This window comes from Aythya marila (genome assembly GCF_965140915.1).
Source record: "Aythya marila genome assembly, chromosome: 6".
Taxonomy (NCBI): Eukaryota; Metazoa; Chordata; class Aves; order Anseriformes; family Anatidae; genus Aythya; species Aythya marila.
The window spans coordinates 19,706,426-19,724,357 of NC_139047.1; the positions used below are offsets into that span (position 1 = coordinate 19,706,426).

At 40.2% G+C, this 17,932-nt stretch overlaps 1 protein-coding gene across 2 annotated transcripts in view; it reads right to left on the reverse strand.

Annotated features, from left to right (window-relative positions):
* The window catches only part of CERS6 (ceramide synthase 6), a 120,992-nt gene that overhangs the window by 39,714 nt on the left and 63,346 nt on the right, over positions 1-17,932 (reverse strand). The window lies entirely within an intron of this gene.

A 17,932-nucleotide genomic window follows, 5' to 3' on the forward strand; every position in this document is an offset into this window, starting at 1 on the left:
TAAAGTCCCGAGCTGAGAATCAGACTAGTAGAGTCTTTATAAATAGGAAGCATTTGTACCGTATTAAAATACAGTACAAATGGCAGTCAGAATTATAGCCCAATTCCCAACTGGTACTTTAGTTCTAATTATGATTTGTCTTACACAATGTCCAAAGAGTCTTTGTGTGCTAACTGAAGTAAGATGACTATTAAAGGCTCTTCCTAGTTTTTTGAATGCATCCTTCACTCAGAAAACAAAATAAAACTTGCACACCTACACCACCATTGCTCCTCAAATGGAAAAGGATACTTGTTACAACAAGTAACATTTACAAGTAACAGACCTCCTGGAGTTTCTGATGTGCCTCTCATGAGGCTGTAAGAACAGTAAAAGTCCATTGAAATCTCTCCATCTCTCTGTTCGGGACAGCAACCAATTCATCGGTTCAAACTTCTCTGTGGTACTTACTGTGGTGAGTGAGTTCCTTTCATTTCCCACAACAAAAAAGGTCTTTGGAAACAGACACAGACTCTCTAAAATTGTTTCTAATATACAGAATTTTTGTCTGACAGCTGCCTAAATTAGAGCCATACAAATATTGTAGGATAATTCATAGTTTTAGCCAGGTTTGAAAAGCTGTAACTGTCTTTCATATCAGATTCAGCTAGAACTAAGAGATGCTTCCTACCCAATTATTTTGCTATCTAAATTACAGGTGCTAGCAAAAAATGCACATTTTTCTCTGTCAAATATTATGATGTATTGAGGCTTCTTATGAGAGATGCTTGCTATAGGAGCTGCAGATACAGAGGTCTACATTCAATTAAAATGCTGAATACTAAATAAAATAAGCCTCACTGGAAGAATCCAGAAAGACTTTACCACAAAGCCAGAAAGGATACCACAAATTGAGAAGCAATGCACTCCATGCATTATTATTAAGTCTCAGAGACCAACACTGTGCAGAAAATCTGCTGCTTCTGAGCCACAGAAGGCTCAGCAAGCCACACTGCCACCTCCAGCAAAATGCTTCCAAGTTGCTGTTTGGAAACCTAATGGATCCTAGGTGGGCAAGAAGCAGGCAGTGAAGGCTAACACTGTGGGGGATCTACACCACCTTCCCACCCCTCTTCCCTTCCCTGTCTCCCCTGTTTGACTTGCCTCAGCTTCTCAGAGTTGACCCTAACTGCTGTAGTAGCACTGGACTTTGGTTGCAGTTGCCCTGGAGTGAAGAGGTTAAGAAAGAGCACGTAGTGTAAGCACAACCTCCCCATCCCACCTCCACAATCAATGCAGCCCTAGCCTGAAGCTCACTTCTCCATGAAGACGTGGTTCCAGCTGGAACAGTGGGGTGCATCCCTTAGTGAACCCCACAGCTGAGGGATAATCTGGGCAGGCTGTGGCTGGACGGGGAGAATCCTGAACTGCAGTGCAGCACCTAGACGTGGGCAAACTAACCAGAAGGGAGTTAATGCAGGCATGCTCAGGGCTCAGCTGAACCCTGTGTGCACTCACAGGACAAACCCATGAACCTTCTTGCACCGGACAAGCTCACTGCTGGGCAGAGCCCAGCTCTTCCTGGGAAGTCCCACAACAGACTGGGAGAAAAGGTCACTGGCTTGGCTCTGCAACAGACCCTTTCTTGATGAACAAAAGAAGCATGCTACTGTTTCCACTACCTACTGAATACCCAAATAGTGAGAACAAGAAGTAAAATGGAAGTGTAATGCCTGCGGAGGAGGTGAAATGCAAGGAACCTGATAACAAAAAGGCTTCCTGAAGCTGGAAACAATACTAAAAACTTCAGTACCAATAATGTCAGGCACAAAGCACCAGCCCCAGTGCTGAAATCCTCCCTTACATAACAAAGGAGCTCAGATGGAGACTTAAGCTTTACCACACTTCAGTAAAGTGTCTGATCAGTGCGGTATCAATGACAGTGAAGGATGACAAACAGCTGTTGAATCTGCTGTCATTTACAGCATCAAGGAAAAAAACTCCTTTCTCTTACTTTCCTTATAGGAATATCTGTCAAATGCTCCATCAAACCTCTCTCTAACACTGTGATTAAAGAGAGTAATAATAAATCCCCTTCCATTTGTGATCAAGATTTTATCTGGCTTGCTTAATGTACCTGGATGCAGCTTTACATGATTTTGTCTCCGACAGCTATAGGCATTATAAAGTGCAATGGAAAATAGTGTTTTTAGCATCAATTAAAGTCAAGGTAACAAATACTTTTGGCAAGTATCTACCCACCTCACTAGTTTTTGGCTGATACATGCACAGATACCTTATGGCACTTGTTCTTCTACTTTCATCAAGTTAGAGCAGGTTCTTGTTCTTTGTGGAAACAAGTAGTACAGCTGAGGCCAGAACATTTCCTCTTGGTCAGCATTTATTAACCGAGCCCTGAAAATGCTGTGCTCATTTGTTCTTAACCTTAGACTGAAAGGTTTGTCATCTTATACCTGCATGTTGTTTCCTCTGTTCCCCATGAGCAGCTGCGTGCTCTCGCCGCAGGCAGAACATGATCTCCTCCTCAAGGGGACGGACACCCCACCATTTTCCAGGCTTTACAGCTTACCTATGTGGGAGTGCAATTGTGACAGCAGAGGAGGAGGAGACTATAATTTTTCTGTTGACTGCAACGCATAAAAGTATTTAAGACTTCCACCTATTTTTTATTACCCAGGAACTGAAAATTTCGTGCTTTTAGTGAACAGCACCTTGTGAACAGTTTAGTGAACATCAGCAGAAGGACAGTTACTCATAATTAACAGTTCTGGTTTTTTTGTTTTGTTTTGCATTTAATCTTCTTCATGTTTAAATTAAACAGTATCTCACTGTTCACTTTTTTTCCAATTAAGGTTAAGAAATTTAGCACTTTTTCCTTATTCAGTATATTAATAGGCATTCTTCTAGCACATCACTTGGTCGAGTAAGTACTCAGAGGGAATTTACTTGAATTGCCTTTTTTTTTTTCCCCCCTTTTTAACACCTGCATACTCTTAGCATGGTAAGCTGAATGGCTGTTGACATTAGAGGGAAAGCCAGATCACCGTGGCAGCTCACAAAGCATCCCTCTGTAGTTTCCCACCCCAGAGGCACTACTTCGTGGTGCAGAAGTGACCCCGCCCTCTCATGGTAAGACCGAGAGACTTTTCACAAAGTGCATCTCTCCAATTCCAGCCTCATGGTGGCTCCTGGCTCCCTTCCCCATCTTCTTTCTTGGGCTAATGGCAATCAGTGTAAGCATAGATTCCTGCAGCCTTCCTCTCATAAGAAAAATAGACACCAATGAAAATGCATGCTTCTGCATGTAATGGACAAACACTGTTATTTTTTTAAGCTACAGAAAAACTCCCAGATATTAATTGTTGTAAAACAAATCACAGCTGAACAGACACAGGCTGTTGCAAAGGAAAAACAATAAAGGAAAATAATGAGAAGCTCTTCCTTGCTAATAAAATTTATAAACTGTGCATTGATTTATTATTACTAAAATAAGCAAAATGCATTGAGTTGTAACCCACGTCCTTTAGTCATTAAGCCTATCTTTATTAGCTCTCTGAACGTACTCCAAGCACTGCTTCAACTAAAAAATAGCCAAGAAATGCTGAGAAAATACTCTGTTGTTATTTCTTCTTTAGAGAAGCAAAATGGAATTAAAATCCACGTTTAACTAGACCCGCTGGGGTAAAACACTCACATATAGTGGCATAGCTTGGATACTCTGCTAGCCACACAAAAAAAACAAACAAACAAACAGGACACCTGGAGAACTGGCCTGTGTTTCTGTCCATGTAGGGGCTGTTAGCTGCTTTATTAAAATCAGTGACCTTAGGCATACAATTTATACAGCTCCTGTGACTTCTGCTGGCAAGCTTAGCAGCCAAAGTACTGGATAGCCAAGAGATACTCATCTCAGAAGAGTTTCTCTGGTCAAAGCTGCTCCACTTTTTGTTCATTGCTGCACTCAGCCGCAGTTGATGGCCTACAGCAACAAAACTGAGACCGAGACCTCGGCCCTGTGCCACTTCAGCAGAGAGGATAATGACCAGGGAGTACGAGAGTTTGAGCCCTCAGTCTGTGTCAGATTTCTGGAAAGGCTGCCTTAACCAAAAAGCCATTTCATATTCTAGAGGAGATGTGGCATGCACATTCCTGTGGAAAAGTTATTGATGCATCACTACTGATTTTTCAGGGGAATGATGCGAATGAAAACCTCCAGCAGTTCTCAGCAGCATCCTTTTCAGTTTCAACCAGAAAAGTAACTTTTATTTTAAACTTTTGGGCACATCGCTCTTTTTATTATGATCATTTGTACACCAGCGGCACATTCATGATTATCTGGATGTTGGTAAGGGCTCCATTTTCTGAACATGTTTCTTTCAGCATTATTATGATTATTTTCACAATGTGACACAAATGAAGTGACATTTCTTTTCTTCCACAAGTATCAGCATTTTGCAGCAATTTTTTCTCCAGCAGAACGAAAAATAAACTCTTCCTCATTTTCCTTGATTTTTAGATTTACATAGGAATAACCAGAACGCTGTGCGTCAGCTTTTCAGTTTCTATGGCCTTCCCTAAATTTACCCAGCCTCTTAGGACTTCACACTTAAAATGTCTCAGAAACTTTCTGTGATCATTTAGAGATGTTTTTAACCTGTTCTGCTCCAAAAGACACCCTACATAAAACAGAATCTGAACCATACTAATATCATTCCTTGTTGTGGTTGTATTTATTTTGGTACTAAAGTACTTCTCATACTGAAGTGTCACCCATTTAAAAATCACATCAGACAGCTTTCAGCATCCAGTGGCTGTCGGGACAGGCATTTTATTCAGGATGTTAGCAGCAAACAATGCCAACAGCACTGGCTGGTTTTGTTTATGGCAAGATAAACTGTGGAGTCATCAGACAAGGCTCTCTGCAAAGACAGGATTTAACCGCCCCCAAATCACTAAGTACTGACAATGCGAAATGGAAAAATCCATGGCTAACATTTTGTATCAACTTCTGCACACTCTTCTTCCCAGTGACTTGTGGTTTGGTTTGCTGCTCACACCAGGAATAGCATTTTCATAAATTCTTCACAGACCCAAGCAATCATTCATCATATTTCTTGGCACAGTTCACAACATAAGTGAAGACAGTATGACACATTGCCGATGAAAATCCTGAGGTGCTCTTTTCATATATTATGACTGAGCAAACTGTCATAAGTTTCTGTAGAATTGTTATTGCTCTAGAGTTTAGTGCTTTGTGTCTGCAGAAACAAGGTGCTGGGAAAAAACACTTGCAATGTAGAGCCCAGCCGCTCCCCTTAGCAATCTGCAGTGCTGACTTCCAAACATAATTAAAAACGATACTTCTACTAATTGGAAACTATAAAATATACAGAAGGACACATTCCAAGGCCAAGATTAACAACAATCACTGAAAGATGCACTTGACATTTCAAATGCAAATGTGTGCACAAGAGTATTTTTAGAAAAAAATATGAATTCAAATTCAGATTTATTTACATAAAATCATTTCTGGAAAGGCAGAGTAAGCTCAATGCACCACGTACATCCACTTTTTCCTTTGCAGATATGATGTACATGTATGTAGGTCTGTTGTGGCATTTATGTCTTGTGCTGATAAACACACAATTTCAACTTCCAAATGATGTGGAAAATCACTCTCCAGTACTCTGAAATGAAGATGGCAAAAAGAAGCGATAATTGTAGAGGATGGGAAAGGGCCCTAATATCTGCCAAAGGATGGAGGTGTCAGGAGGAAAGAGGCCTGCACCATTTCTAGCAGTTGACACTCATTAGAGGCCCCTGGGTGAAGTTTTGCATGCATTGAACAGAACCGAGGAATTCTGCAGCCAGAGAGGCTGGTAGCTGCAGCACCTCCTCCCCTTGCTCTGATCAGCAGTCCTGCTACCGAGTCTGGTCATCAAACAGTTGGGCTCGTTTGAGTACCTTCTTATTCTGACACTTCCTCTTCTGCTTGCTTTGTCACGAAGAGGCTGGGCTGCCAGTGATAGCCAGATAGTTTAGAGCAGCTGAAGGTCTATGGAAATGTAGAAGCTGGGCTAAAGATCCTGTTCATTTGTGCGTAGCAGGTTTCCTAGTGACACAACTCAACACATTTTGTACTTACTGCATGGTAAGAGGAGTGCACAAAAAGTAGCAGACCCGTTCAGCAGAGCACTCCAGATGCCAGATAACACTTTGGGGAAGCAAAGCAGCTGTAAACCCATTAGCTTTACAGCTGCCTTGTGTTTTTTGATCACAGAGCCAGACCACACCAATTAACCTAGAATTTGCATCTAAGAGGGCATTTTTGAATTTATTTTATTAAGACAGACAACATGCAACCATGGCTCTGGAATCAGTTTGAAAAGAACAAGTGTTGAGGTTTACACTTGGCAAGCCATAGCTCTGTAAGAGGGTGAACTGCATAGGGTTATACATGTAAGAGACCAATAAAAATCCCAAGAGAGAATTATTAAAGCAGATAAACAGGTCAGTTCACCCCTGGTAGCTGTGCAGTGCTCCAAGATCGCTGCTAAACTATGGGATGTCAGGATGCTCCTCGCTTTCCTACAGGATGCAGCTTCAACAGAGCTCCAGGGTTTCCAGCACACTCTGCTCTGACACTACAGTTACCCAAAGGCACACAGGAAAGTGGTTAATAATTAAACTCATCATTACATATCTACTTTCTGTAATTATACCTACTATCTGTGGCTGATCTGCCAGAAGAGTACATCTGGCTGATTTTGACCAGCTGCTGATTTCCATGCCATTTGCTGAAGGGAAGCATTCACCACATCCTACGTTGTCATCCTACATCGTCCTACTGACGCTGACTTTTGGAAATCCCCGGTGAGCTTCATTCCTTCCCCAGACTCGCTGTGTGCCATCAGGACTTGATTTACTGACATGTTGTGAGCCCATGGCTCACAAAGGGAAGCAGAGTCCATCTCAAGTAACAACAAAACAACTCTTTCCTGAGTGAGCACCAAGGTACAATTTCAAGCACAAAAACAGATGCTTAAGGTAGAGATATTTATGAACTTACACTGCCTGCCAGAAGAAGATTGTATAGAGAAAAACAGAACAAAATCCCCTCCACTTTCCACTCCTGCAACAGCTGTGTTTTTCTGGAGGTTAGCATTGGCACATTGCAGCAAGGTCTCAAAATCATCCCTGACATCTGAAAGGTAGGAAGTTACTGCAATTGCAGAATTTTGAATAGGAAATACAGGACTTTTCCAGGTCACAGGGCCAAGATTTAACCCCAGGGATAAAAGAGTGTTTGAAACATCTGGTGCAGTTACCTGGTGAGGAAATCTTCTAGCAGTGAACTCCTCTCACTGCTGCTACTAAAATCCTGACAGAGTAACTGACCCACTCCCAGAAGCAGAAGCAGATCAAGTCCCAGGAGTGGCTGTGGCAGCACAGCTCCATCCAGACAGGCTGCTGCAGCAGGCAGCCTGAAAGCGCCTGTTGTGTGCCTCTCCAGCCTCACTGAGGTGATGCTCACTATAGGACCAGTTTCTATAAGAAGTTCCATCACTGGGCACAGCTAAAACAAGGCATAAGGATGGACTAAGGCAGCCTCTTTCCCTCCCCCTTCTGCAACTGCTGTATTTTTCTGAGGTCAGTGCACGTATACTGGAGCAGGGCAATTCACCCTTGGGGTGCTGGTGTCCTCAGCAGTGTATTTAATAATGCCACAAGTAGTGGGAACTGCCTGGGAAAAGGCCAGTGAGGAAAACCTCAAATACTGTATTTTCCTCTAGCAGAATAAAAGACTGTGGGAAAACATTAATTAATTTTAATGTAAGAATACAGTTTACAAGGCACTGCTTCCTGCCCAGTTCTGAGCCAATGGCTCTGAGAACATTTACTACACCAAGCAGAGTAAAATGGACATCTTAAAAGATTTGGGAAATTATGTTGCCTAAGCCTATATAAACTTTTATGTTGACTTTTCTTCTTTTATTTCCATTTCTCCTCCTGCTGAGGAAGTGCGTAGATACAATCTTTTGTTGTTTCCATTTGTTGTCTTCCCACTGGATCCATTCAGACATAACTTCTGTTTTTCTTATGCAGCCCTCTACTGAAACAGCTAGCAAGAAGAGTGGCTGGTAGAGATGGAAGCAAAGGAACTGTGCTGGTGTTTTATAACTGCTCAATTAGTAATTAATTTTGGATTAATATCATGAACTGTAAGTTCTGGGCACAACAAACACCTAGAGTAGCTGGGCAAGAAGGAAGGGTTTGCTCCCTCACTTTCCTGAACCATACAAATCTCAAGGAAGAAGAAAAAATCTATAATCCCTGGTGAAACTCCTTATTTAAGTTACACGTGAAACAACAGCAGTTAAGAAAACAGAAGCAAAACTCATAATTAGATTTGAACTTAAAGGAGTATTTCCAGATGATAAAGTCTGCCATCTCCCACAGCCAGTAACTGAGACCATCAATAGGCAGGAAGAATGAGGTAGCTTTACGAAAAAATTAACTAGGAAGCTGTGGAAGGTAATACAATACAAGAAAAAAGAAATGCTCACTGAACTACCAGTAACGTACCTGTTTATCTGGTAAGCTTCTTTTCCCTAGCACTCAAAGGGTGAAGTGAAACAGCTTTATGACTCGAAGCCTTATACTGTAAAAATACATAGTGATCTAAAGGTCATATTAGCTTAAATGAAGATAAAGCTATGGGGCTCCGAGTCACTGCCTCAACAGTAAGATCAACTCAATCATGGCAATTCAAAGCACCAGTTGGATTATTAATAACCTGCTCTTATATCCAAACGTGCACTCTTTGCTCAAGTGTAATTAGCTGTGGAAAATAGGACAGCTTTGGTCAACTGAACAATAAAACAGGAAAGCTCCTGCAGTAGCAGAGCACTGTTCTAAATACTTTGCTAGAGGTAAGAATGAGCTACAGTAGTTTCCAAATGAATTAAAGCTATTTTTATCCTAAAGTTGGTCAAATAAAATGCTTCCAGAATTACTTCCTCTAGATCTGCTATTTTTATATATAGGACATTGAAAACTACATGTCTTTCAGAAAGCTGGTAAGTGTTGTGCTCAAGTCAAGGCTGGTTAGCAGGCTGCAGCAGGACAGGAGCCCTGTGCTGACCAGAGCAGTGGTGTAAGGTGCAAGCACTGACAATGTGGGGCATGGCTCCCTACCACCTTAACTCTTCAAACTGCTGATTACAGAGCATTTACTCTGGTGTCCGTGGATATTAAATATCTCCAGCTGGATACCAAACAAAGAGAAATTCAATTCTAGATATATTTTAAATTATTGTGTCGTTTTTCATTCCCTTGCTTATGTCAAATTTGTCCTCATTGTCATTATGGTATTCATTAGGAATATCATTGATAGTCTCCCTTTTGCCTGTTTCTTTCAAAAAACCTTTTATTTTCTTTCAGCCACGAATAAATTCTGCCATCTGGCTTAGCTTTGTCGTCTTTTGCCTAATCCAGTTATTATATTAACTTCAAACGGCTTACACAATAGATTATTTCCTATACTAACTGGCCTTCTCTTACAAAACCTCAGTGTCCAAACTGCATTCATTCTTCCCTGTTAATGTATATTGAAGTAGTGGAGTAATTTAAAATTAAATTTCTCTGCTGACTTTGATCTTTCTCACAGCATGATTCATGATTTATATTTCAGATAGCCAAAGCACTCTATTAATCTCTCCTAAATGCCCTCAACCATTTTTATGCCCTTTTGAAAGAGACATCTGAAACAAATTCCTTTTCCATTAGATGGATCTAACTTTGGTCTTGCTGGAAACCTTTTCTACTCATGATACTTAAAATTGCAATACAGCATTTCCATTTTTCACAATGGCATCCTTTAGGAGACTGACACAAGTGCTCTTCACTGTTTTCACAGCAAATTAGAAATTATGTTATTTAGCACCCAATGCTGAGCCCCACTTTCAGGAAAGAAATCAAACTAGATTGGATTTTAACATCCAGTATTATTTTAGCTTAACAATTTTCATTACTTACAAACACTGAGCAATTTGTTTTTCCGATTAAAAAAAAAACAACAACAAAGAAAAACAGCCCAAATCAATTCTAGAGCAAGTACAATCTGACAAAGGCAAGCTTCATTTCCTCCCTGAGTGGCATACATATCACATTATCCTTCCGTTAATAGAACAGTAAAATATCAAATATCAGTGTTGTGTTAAAAGCACTCCAGAGTGGTGCCTGACGTTCTTCATTTAAATGAGAGTATTTATCCAGTATGGGACAGATAAGCTCAGTGAACAAAAGCAGTTACAAGGGTCCAGTAATGGATAATATAACAACTTTTCGGCCCTAACATGGGAAGGAAACACCACAACACACACAGACTAGAATACATGCCCAGCTGAACACCTGCTTCACTTAATTCAGGAGTGGAGGAGAGAGGGGAAGCAGAAAGGGCTCTGGAGCAAACCTCCTGCTGCCAGCTGCTGTCACACTGCTTTTTTCTACAGCCAGGTCTGAAATAAACCAGGGTGGCAGATATTTCAAAAACTCATGCTTTTGTACCTCAGAGCTAAAAGGAGAAGAGTTTGCCCCAGCTTAATTAGTCTCATAAGAATCAAACTGTCAGATATGTTGTGTACTCACAGCAGTGCAAATGTTTCTGAGATACTGTGCTTCTCGTGTCTTTCTGCTCATCAGAATAGCCAGAAGCAACAGCTTCATGGAGAAGTACATGCAGGAACATGAAATGGAAATAAGCGATAAGCGAAGTGCTGCCCATTCCCATCCAGCTTGTTTTTTTCCACTCCAAATCAGGTAAGTCACACGCAACATGTTCTGTAAATAGTTTTCCAATAGCTGAGAAACTTTTTCAATGGAATCAAGTTTGTTCTACTGCTAGAAATACCAAAAACTGTGTAAGGCATTGTATGTTTTCAATTAGATCAGTAGGATTAGTATTGAGTCCCTGGATGTGATACCAAATTCATCTGCAGTGTTGCTCCATGCAAGTGTAAGGAGTTTTGACCAGAAACGTATTCTGCTGCCATCGAATTCCTTAGGTGCTTCAGAGGTAAGCATAAACTAAACCAAACTTTCTATTTGTTATTCATCCTATAATAACTTTTAATGCTCATCCTCTTGTCCTGTAGAGGAAGCAGACACAGGCAAGTACTACAGCGATTTATTTGTCAGGTTGGCAGCTGCTGGTGTTTTGCATCACATTTTTTTCTAATACAGTTTAGATCTGCCAAAAGCAATTCCTACCTGTGATGATTTTTTTTTTGTAACATTAATCAAAAAAAAGATTAAAAAAGCCACAGCTACCAATTGCTAGCTTGGCAAATTCTGCTGTCACAGGTGATCCTTGAAATAGGACAGCTTCTAATGGGAAGAAATGTCAGTACTTTAAGCAAGAATGACGTACGTCATGTTACAATTCCCATACAATTCTAAGGAAAAACATATATTCTTTACTGCTAATGACAGTAGAAGCCAAAAGCACCACACAAAGGACGTTCTCTTTGCACTGCAGAAGACTTGCATGAAGAATTTGAAACTATTTCTGTATTTAAACTCTTGTTATTCCCTCCAGAAAAATATTGTTAATATTCTAACTAAAACTCAATTTAAACTGCAGCTCAGCCTTCAGCCTTTCTTTTGTAGTGCTGAAAAGGTAGTTTCATAGTCCCAGGTCAAACTAAAATCCCAAAGTCCAAATAAATGCACTTGGCACCTCCATATCCATTGGTTTCAGAAATCATGAGTTGCTTGATCAGTGCATCCGGAAGGGAGTGGCAGTGCAGCAGTGCTGTCAGAGTCATCATGCAGCCCAAGGGCTCTTACCCAACAGGACATTTCTGAGCCATCAGACTTGTAAAACACAAGGCTTTGGGAAAGCATGGCATCAGCACTATATAGTGGTTGGTTATACTTTCGTACCCTGTAAGAATGTATAGTTGTATTTATACTTGCAACCTAATTTGCAATAATGTATGAACATTTACAGCCCACTGACTGCAGGCTTCATTTCAAACAGGATAATTTCCAAAACTATTTTCCATTTTTCTTTAGTTCCAATTTCTTCAGTTCTCAAACCAGTGCCAACTTGAGTAACATAAGCTTGTTTAAAAGCACAGTGAGTGATCTTCTCCTTTATTAGCTGCTTTGTTCAGCTGCAGACCACACAGTACCATGACTTGGTGTGCACAGTAACCATACATATGGTGCAACTTCCCAAGTAAAGCAGTTAAAAATGTCAAATTTGGAGCCTGTCATGAAGCTAAAATGAATCCTTTTCAGCAATGTGTATACAGAATCAGTGACATTAGGAAAAGAAAGCTATTCGCAGTTGTGCGCCGCTTGACTGTTTGAACAACTCTTTGTAGATGCAGTCACCTTTGCTGCAGCACAGCTGCTGGCTCATGAAACTGACAGGAAGACTTCAAAAGCATTCCGAAAAATCACAGTTCAATAAAGCATTGCAAGCAGCGTGAGGCTTTTGAGAAAGTCACCATGTGCCTCTCCCATGGCGTGACTACAGCAAAAAGTCACTGGACAACTGAGGAGGACCAGCTGGCTTCAAAGCAGCTGCATCCGGGCTTCCTTCCTCAGCACATTCAGAGCCAGTTGATCACAGCAGCAGCCGACATCCATCCTGCTGAACCTTCAGGCTACAGGGCATGGCATCAGTAGGGTCGAGTCAGAAGTACCCCCAGTCCCACTAGCACTTTGGAAATTGCAGTGTACGAAGACAATTCCTCAGATGTATTCTCTCCCTGTTCTAGAGAACTGAAGGGAACAGTTAGCCTTCAGAAGGATGACACTCCCTGGAGCACTTCCGCTGGAACATGACTTACTGAGATTGTAAAAGCAAGGTCACTGCTATCTGTTTCTTCAGGAAAATATATTGATACTACATACGATGATCATGGTAAAAAGATGGCAGCAAGAAAAGAATGAAACAATGCAGCCTCCCTGTAGTGCACGGGAGCACACCAAACCTGTAGTCTTCCAGGACTCCCAAATCCATTCCTCAAAATGTACCAACAAGCCTTGGGCTGCACAACACAGAACTGACCATAGGGAAACGGGCTGCTAAGACAAACCAGTCTTTCCAAGAGAATTGCAAGGATAAAGCCATACCTTCTCCCAGCTATTCATCTTTAGATAATCCATGAGAGAAATCTTCAGAGAAACAGACCAGAAAACAAATGTTGCGCAGCCAGTAGAAGCTACCAGAGGTCTCACTCATACCATGCTTTCTAAGATCAGGTCATTCTTTCCAAAGCTACACTAACCAGATCAGGAAAATGGAGAAAAAAGTAACTGACCAAATTGTACCCTTCATTGCTTCTCAGGAATACAGCTCAGCTCTCATGGGAACAATTAAGGAAAAACAGCACCAGGATTAAAAAAAAAAAAAAAAAAAAAAAAAAAAAAAGCCTCATGTACAGCTGTGGAATTAGAACTTTCCTTGTTCGTTAGGCAAAGTAACTTGTGACAGAACCAAGTTGCTTTATTGAGTCACTGCAGGGAACCACTTATAATTTATGCTGGGCATACTCATGATTATTTCCTACCAAACAATTCTTGCCACCAAATTCAGAGAAAAAAATGACTTAATTTTTTGTAGACTGAATACTTACAGCCAAAGGCTCTACGTACATCTAGCCCCCTGGAAAACAGTCAGTCTACATTTAATAATTAGTTTTGACTCTACAGAGTTAACCCCTCATTTCACGAAACAGCCTTATCACATTTTATCAGCCTAATTTCCAAAGTTTTGATTCAAGCTTTCCAGTAATCCAGCAGTTTTATTGTTAATTCTTCTCAAACTCAGGGTATTTTTACTTCCAGAGCCCACTACCTCTTGGAGGTCCTTGAGGACATCTTGTCTTTGGTAACCAGAGCAAGCAGAGTGACAGCAGTTGCAATTTCTTAGGTTCTTAAACTGACTGAAATAAGCTATTACCAACTCATTAGCTTAGTGACCAGAGTGACAGCAGTTGCAATTTCTTAGGTTCTTAAACTGACTGAAATAAGCTATTACCAACTCATTAGCTTAGTGACCAGTAGAGACACATTTCCTTTAAGGTGAAAGTGTATGCCAGTGTTTCCGAAGTCACTTTATTTAACAGCTAAAATAAATGTAAATGTATTTGATGACATTGGAACATATGAATGCATCCAGAACAGACCTCATGATGCTCTGAAGAAAACTGAAAATATACTATCAGTGATAAAACTAATGCAAGAAACAGCATACAGTGAAACTACCAAACTGTTTAATACCAAAATATCAAATAGCTGCAAAACTGATTGTAAGATAAATAGAAGAAAACATAGAACAAAACCTGAATGGCAAATGAGAGACCACTCCAGCTAAACATCCCATTGTTCCTGTGTCCGAGTCTTGAGTTACTTCCCACAGGAATATGAACTCATACTTCATCACAGAGACACCTCTTTCCCCAAATATAAACCCTACAGAGTACTTTACTTTACCTGTGGGAATCAACAACTATTTACTTCTTTGGAGGTTAACAATCTCAATAGTCAAGAGATACAGATGAAGTGTATTACAGAAAACATGTCAAATACCAGTCACCACACCATGAATCAACTTTTTTTTTTTTTTTTTTTTTAATGCAAATGGTCTGACGTTAGGCTCTGAGATTCTCAGTCAGAAGCAATTCAAAATGACATTTTCAGATGTTTTTCAAGTCTCCCAGGACTGTAACAACTGTGTGCACTCCTGTTGCTATTCTGATCCAAAAAAGGCAAAGAATGCGCTGATTCACCTCAGCAGTGAAATGGAGCATCCTCACTCACAAAAAAATAGCATCAGGAAGCCAAGTCATCTCTAAGTGCATGCAGAAACGTTCAGAGAGTAACAGGCCACATCTTGCTGTCACACAGCCCTTAGCCCGGTGGTTTGTGCACACACTTAAGGATAAAGTGAATCATCCTATAGTTTCAAGAAAAAAGAACTTTTCAGAAAAGCGGAAGTGGAATTGCTTTTTCCACTTCATATCACACTGCAATCTTTCCAGTTGCCTTCCATACATTCACATTACTTCTATCTGGAGTCAAATTCACAGTTTAGTATGGCCTTCCTGTTGTTTTGAAATAGATCTGCACTGCTATTGCTTGCAATTTCATGATCAGCTGTTTCAACAAAATAGTTCTGTTGTATGGGGATAGCTTAGGAAGGGAGATGCAGAACTGCCCCTCAGTCACCTGCAGAAATATGAAAGCTTGTTGCACCTGGCATTTTCTAAGCAGACATAGTATCCTGATATCATGTGCTTTACTTCAAGACTAATTTTGAAAAAGAGTAAGTCAAAAGTGGTGTTCTTTTTTTTTTTTTTTTAAATCCAGTCAGATGGTCCTTTTCCAAGTAGGATAACCACATGACTTCAAATTCCCAAGTCTCAATATAGACCTCCCAAGACTCTTACCGAGGGGAATTCATGCTCTTTAATGACTTTGTAATTCTCATGGGCAATTAATAGAAATGAATGTGAAGAGTCACCAAACGTTGCCTGGAAGCTTTGCTTCCAGATATTTGTAAAGGTTTTTCATTCTACCGAATTACATAGATACTGCTTAGCACCAAGACTCAGCAAGCATGTAACAAGCCAATCCTGAATTCCTCACTCTGTTTATCACCAAAACGAATCCAAATTTTAACTATTAACTATTAATTAACTATTAATATTGACTACCAACTCTTAATTAACCAAGTCATTACTGATTTCATTGCAAATATTGTTGAAGGAAAAAAAATGTTATCTTGTTCCTATATTAGCAATAAGCAAAGCAGTCAGTTTACTGTTACAGGAACTTAGTGTCTTGCTGGCACCAATGCTGGTGTGGTGCTCTACAAGGGAATATTTTGTAGACATGCAAACAAACAAACCTGTAGCACCATGCTGAAAAATCTCAGCTGCAGTTAAAAAGGTGAAAAGTTTGCACATACATGATCAGAGTAGAAATATAGTTGGTTAGTTATCTTCTTTTCTGCTTTGAATTTTAGTGATTTATGAAGATAAAAAGAATGCTGCAGTACAGTTATTACAAAGCGAAGACGTGCCTCTGGGCACGGAGGGTATTATGCCAACTCCTGGTAGGAACTGCAGGCATATCATTATTTCATATTCATACTTCACAGTAATGACAGTATTTGAGACAAAACACCTCTGTGCAAGAGTCCATGTCATTACACACAGCTTAGCCTGGACAGAGGTATTCTAAGTCAATACCCAGCACCATTTTGTCACGCATTATCTATGAGGATGAAAATCTTTCCAGAACTACTAGGGCCCTGGTACCACCCATGGAAAAATACCAGCTTTGTATTAGATAATTTCTTATCTACATCAGACCTTTGCATTAAGGGATTTTGTGGCCCACTCAGTCTTAAGCCCGAAATCATTTAAATTTGCTGTGGAAAGTAGCAATGGAGTGAGCACTGAGTAACAAAAGAAAGCTTCACCTTCTCTTTGGTGGTCAGTGTCTCAGTCTGCTTCCTCACATAGAAGAACATTGATCACCAAATCTGCCCTTGAAAATGGTATTATTTGTGGAGGAAATGAACTGGCTTGAACTCTGACTTACAACAACATTGATCCCTTCTTCTCAAAAAGCACCAGAAGTTCCAGAAGCTGTTTCAAATACTGAGTCGGGACCTGTTGGGCCCCTCAGCGCAGTGGCCGCCATGCTGCTGAGGTGGCTGGAGCCAGCTCAGCAAGATGGCGGGGCCCAGCCTGGCTCCAGCCTGGCACTGTGAGGCAGCAGCTGAGGAGATAACACCCTTATCTCCTCACAACTGCCTCATGCTCATTACACAGAAAGTTAACAGCTTGTTTGCATCAAATTGAAATTTGGAAGAACAAGAATAAATCTGTATCTTAATCCAACAATGAGAGTCTCTTTTGGGAGCCTTAGTATGCCACTTGGTAATATAATGAGCTACAACTGAAAGTGTTAAGTCAGAGAGGACTTGAAGCAGAGGCAAAAATTTATAAGGAACATTTAAAAAAGAAATCAAAACCAAGGAAACAATTTTGTCTTTGAGATGCTTTGACACTAAAATGTCATTAATTACTTCACCAGTTACAGACAATGACTGCAAAACTGCTAATAAAATTAAACCTTGTGGCTCTGTAATATTTATTTACTTATTTTGATGCAAAGGAAAGTAAAGGCTGAAGGCACACAGGAGCTGGGGAAACAAGGAATGTCTAATATGATAATTAAATACTAACACCTCTATATTAAAATAATACTGAAGTCTGTTGCTCTCTTATACGTACATATTAAGACACAATTTGTAGGTGATTCAATGCTTTGGCCGAGTATCTCAAAGGCTGTGAGCTATTCATCTGTGTGTGGTCCATATATGAGTAATAAAGCAACTACCTTGCCATCTCTCCTCTCTTACAGGGGACAAAAGAACTTAATCCTCTCACTTCACTGAGGCATTTATTTCATTTGCATTGCAAATATTTATGAGAGAACACCAGTAATATACCTGCACCTTGCAGTCAAAAACACCTCCTGACTGAAGAAGGCAGATATGAATGGTAGAAGCTGCATTTTTACCATTACTTTATGCCCAAGAAAAGGAAAACAATCAGAGAAGCTGAACATGGGATATGCCATCAACAGTACACCTTGTAAGAAAAAGGTTCATTTTTATAATGTCACTTAATGAATGATGCATTATCACAAAAAAGGCAAAGTTGACAACGTACACACTTTTGAGCTAGGTCTCTGTTGTGCACAGACCATGAAAACAAAGACTTATTTAAGTCCTTTAGACCGATTGGTTCTGATGTAGCAACACAAAATTAGAAAACAAAACTTTGCATCAGATATTTTTCCTTGTGAATAGAGATATTTGAAAATACTGTTTAACAAA